This window comes from Pinus tabuliformis, chromosome 1_2 (assembly GCF_031772625.1).
Source record: "Pinus tabuliformis cultivar Carrire ecotype Pingquan chromosome 1_2, CPIR1, whole genome shotgun sequence".
NCBI lineage: Eukaryota > Viridiplantae > Streptophyta > Pinopsida > Pinales > Pinaceae > Pinus > Pinus tabuliformis.
The window spans coordinates 126074330-126079334 of record NC_142298.1 but is presented as its reverse complement, the minus strand read 5'-3'; the positions used below and the strand labels follow the sequence as shown (position 1 = coordinate 126079334).

General features: G+C 37.4%; 1 pseudogene; it reads left to right on the top strand.

Annotated features, from left to right (window-relative positions):
• Nucleotides 1–2104: 2104 nt before the first annotated feature.
• LOC149204837 (26S proteasome non-ATPase regulatory subunit 8 homolog A pseudogene) lies at nucleotides 2105–2599 on the top strand (annotated as a pseudogene).
• The last annotated feature ends 2406 nt before the right edge of the window (nucleotides 2600–5005 follow it).

Sequence of the window (5005 nt, the reverse complement as noted above, 5' to 3'; positions counted from 1 at the left end):
CTTCCACACCAACCCTCAGAGGATTAGGTGTCCAACATTCACCCCCTTAATCCAAAGGGTTATTTATGAGTCCAGGAAGAGAGTTGTAATACAAAACATGAAAATATGCATGGCAACACTAGGCTGAGTGTGCTCTCTGAAATGTTGGTATCAAGGGAGGTGGTTTAAGTATGACCACCAATACTAGAATGCTTAGTGCAGTTCCCAGAACTCTTCCAGGTCTGGAAAGAAGATGAAGTCTTTTGCTAGAGGAAGTGCTACTGATTTTTTGGAGAGAGAAATCTTCAACCATGAAAGGGAGGTCTCACCCCACATAAAAGGGATAACCTCAACCTAAAAAGGGAGGTCTCAACCTATTATGTTTTAAGGATTACAACCATCTCTAGAATTATTAATGAAATTCGTAGAAATATCCCAAAACAGAAAAAAAGTTGAAGTCTTCTGCTAGAGGAATTGTTGCCAATTCTTTGAAGATGCATCACTGACTGAAGGCATGCTCAAGGACATCTTTGTCTTTGCAACAAATTTGAATCTGGTATGTCTGGGTGTGGCTCAAGCTCTCTTGAGGTGGCTTTGGAGCTTGTAGATGAACATCATTTCCCCCCCTGTCAGATACAAGGTGAGATGATGGAGAAAGCTCAAATGCAAGATTGTTCAATACTCTAGAACAAGTTTGGACATATGAATGGAATATATTCTTGGTTGTTGATGCCCATTTCCAAGAAGCGATCCATCCAAGATGAATATTTGTTCTTGCACGACGCTTGTTTTTGAAGCATATGTTTAAAGAATGACTGGTTTTATGACAATGCTTACATGGAAAAAGATCAAAACAGTGATCTTTCATATGGCCAACTCGATCACAGTGTTGGCATTTCATAATCTGTTTTTGTTGCTATGGAAGAGGAGAAGAATCTAGAACAACTGAAGGTGAATTGTCATGAAGAAATCCAACATTCTGAAACTAGATGGGCTTTGAGTAATCTGGAATATGAAAGGAAACCTCCTTACCATATCCAAGACCTTTTCTATGCTTGTTATGGACAAGCTCTTCCCAAGGTCTATTGACCGACTTGGGAAGTGCAAGTTGAATTTATTCTTTTGCATGTAAATATGTTGTTGCATTAGGCACTGAATGTGAATCTTCCTCAACCTTACTGATTTTATCACTTGATGGTTGTTGATGGGTGTTTGTTTTAACCTTGAACATAGGATTATTTTGAGTACAAAAACAATCTAGAATGACAAATCCCAAAAGGTAACACCTCAAATAAAATATGTTGAAGTTCATCTCACTGGAACTGGTACTTCAACTGCAAAAATTTCATGTTTTCTTGTGGATTTTGTAGAAAAAATTTATTTTCAAAAAGAGTGTCCTTACTAATTTTTTACCATCCCATCCTCTGTAAATGTCCTCCAGTTAACCAGTGTGCAATAGCTCTATTCAATGCACGTACCATGACTTAAACATAAAGAGTTAATCCTCCAACCAACAAGAAACAATGACTGTAATCCATATGCATAACAATTCACTCATGACCAATATATAAAATTAAATAGAGCGACCAACATTACTCACTACAGATATAACCAACCTATAGCTCACATTAGAAAAGTATTCATCAATTTCTTGACTTAATCCTTCCTCGATAATTTGTGGGAACTCATCAAATTTCCTTACTTAAAAATAATCCCTCACTATTGATCCTCTCAAGGCCTTGAAGGATGGTTGAAGGCTTGAAGCTTTTTGTATTATTTTTATTTATAAAAGATGCCCACCTTTAGTGTTATTACCTTTGATAGATGCTTAGATCCGTGGGTTTATTTCTCTAGCTCTCTACACAACCCCTGCACGCAATACTCTTCCACTCCTCCGCTTCTAGGAAATTGTCGGAACATCAAAGACTAGAAGATATGTCAACTAAGGATTCAACATCACAAGGCTAGGAGCTAGCCTTTTTGTAACTATTTTCCTGCTAAAGCTCTTTCTTATTCTGTTTTTCTCTTTGGTTTTTTCTTACAGTGAAAGTCTTCTTTGTAACTAGTTGTAGGGTTTGAAGGTGTTGAAATAGCGGATTATCATTATTTCAAGGAAAGGAAAGCCATGGAAGGCATGCTCTTGGATGTATCTCAAGTATTCAATTGCTTCAAAGCCGCTTCTACCAGAAATGATCTGTCAACATTTTCAACTTTACTGTCTCAATTGAAGGTTATGTTGACAGGATTTCCAAGCCTCCCACCCTTGTACTGTGAATCACCTGCAGCGATTCATGAGCTAACACTAGCAAGGGATATTTTTGAGCATGTTTTTGTTCTAAGTGTAAAAATTGAAGAATAAGATGCCTTTGTGAGGGACTTATTGTAGCTGAAGCCATATTACACAGTTACAAGAGATCTTATTTGACCATGTTCTCGGGAATAACCAATCCTCGGGCTCAATTTACTGTGTCTTCTGGTGCAAAATAGAATTTCAGAACTTCACACAGAGCTGGAGCACCTTTCACCTGAGGCACTTGAGAATCCATGCATTAAGAATGTTGTTGAATAAGAGAAATCATTCATGGAAGGTGCCTATAATCGTGTTCTCAGTTCTTTGTAGGCAGTTCGGCATAATAAAATTAATAGTCAAATCTTGGTGCCAAGGAGCATACTATATTTTAACAAAAACCGAAGCGGGGTGAATAACCAGGGAGTGTAACTGGAGAGCATTAATGTAATGACCAAAGAGTGTCGCCAGAGTGGTATAAAACTACCGTACTCATTCAACCAGTAGAGAAACTACCGAGGACAGTGTTGAGGAGGTTTCAGGCCTGACACACTAACAAAGAAACGACCACCAACATACTGTTCAAGTAGGCACAAAAACTGAGAGGTAAATAAATGTAATGCAACAAGGACTAACACTGAAGGAAGAGCATTACTACGTGAAAATGTGAGCAAAGATTGTAGCTAGAATTTAGCTGAGAAAACATTTATGAAATGCAGAATTGAAGGAAAAACTTACCTGCATAGAAAGGCCATAAAACAAGTGGCTCAAATATGAGCAAGGCAGGATATTGCCTGCTCTTATACCATGTTAAACACATACATGGCAGAGGCAATATGAAAGGTAAACATTAGATTGCTTTTCTTATTCACAATGATACATATTTATAATACATAAGAGTGACCCTTGGTTTTTATATTCCAAGTGGTCGTACAGCTTCCACACCAACCCTTAGAGGATTAGGTATCCAACTGGGGATGGCAGCTCCTTGGAGGTGTCAATAACACCGTAGACCAATTAGCCATATCCATTGGGCATGGAGTCAAAAACCATTCAAAATAACAAACTCAATATTGCAAACCAATTGACAAATTGAACTGTAAACTAACTGCAAACTTTACTCAAAGATACTATTGAAAAAGATGACCAGAATTGAGCTTATTCTATTGAATAATCTAGGGCAAGAAAATTTAATATGATTCTTCGTTACATGACAACAATTTGTGAAGTATTTAAACAATTTATCTTAGCTTGATGTTTAATTCATTAGTGGCATGTGTATGTTAACTTCAACAAACTGATATCAAAATAAAAGAGACAAGAATAGAAATGATTTGTTTTTCTGCCAGGGCCAAAACCTCTCCCTCTTGGAGAGGAAAAACCCACGCGTAAATTCCTCTCATATAGATTTCATTGACAAGTACCAAGACCATGACCCTTGACACAATCTACCTCTCCAAGACAAAGCCATCAATCCTCTTCGTGTCATTACTGAGATCATTCTCTTCACTGCACCACAAAGGTCATAACCATTGTGATCTTCATCACAGCTACAACACCATGCCCTTCATCACTGCTACAACACTATGATCTTCATTACTACTACAACACCATGATCTTCATCACTGCTGCAACTTAGATGCCTTTACAATAGGATCACCAGGATCACTTACTACATTAAGATCCTCCGAGTCAATAAGATCAGTGATATATGATCATGATTTATAATTACTATGATCATTGTTCCTCGAAGCATGTTTCCTTAACAAGATCTGAACATTGCGATGAATACAGAGAATAGTTATGTCGAGATAGAGATTTAGGATCATTGCGATATCTAATAAATTGAGATCCTGTACATATACCTTGACTGTACTGCGATAATTCGAGACTGTAATCATGCCAAATTTGTCATGCTCATTTGTTGTTATGGATCTGACACTAATCATATTATCACTACAGCTTACCAGGGTTATGGAGACATTGTTGAACTGAGGATAATCATCCAACTGAGATGCTACCGTGTATTCGCAATCATGACTACACCTAAACCCCAAAACAAGGTGCAGTCAAACCATCTTGCAGCTCCCTGCCTCATCCGAAGCCTTGACTGCGACTTCTCTTCTAAGCCTATGGCTCTATCTCACTGCAGCTACCTTATGACTGTGTCTTCATCTCCTCAAGATTATGGCTACAGTGGCTTCTTATTGCTGCTTCATTACTCGAAATTTCATAGAGATAGAAGTGCGAAGTTCTGTTCTTTTCAGCTAACCCTTTGTGGGTATATATAGTGGTGAGGGTTCATATGTGAGCTGACATAATTTCTTGAACTAATGTGTCTTTATACCAATGCCATCATAACTTGTATTTATGTATTTAATTCAAATTTCTCTGTACTTGACGTGATCATCTCCTTATTGCTTCGTTTGCAGACTTTTTGTGCTTGTTCTTGAGACATTGATCTTTGTCTTGGAGGACTCCTACACTTGTTGAAGACTTGTATACATTTACATGGACTCATGACATGATTCTTTGAAAGAGAAATAAATTCTAAAGACATCAAGAAGAAGTATTTTACCTAGAGACGCTTCTTTCTCATGAAACCCATGTAGCAATATTACAAAAAAATAATTTATTTCCTTTTATTACATCAAATACAAGGATCATGTCATTATCAAGACAAAACCTAGCTACACTTTCTTCAACATATTAATCACACCTACTCTAACTAATCCATAC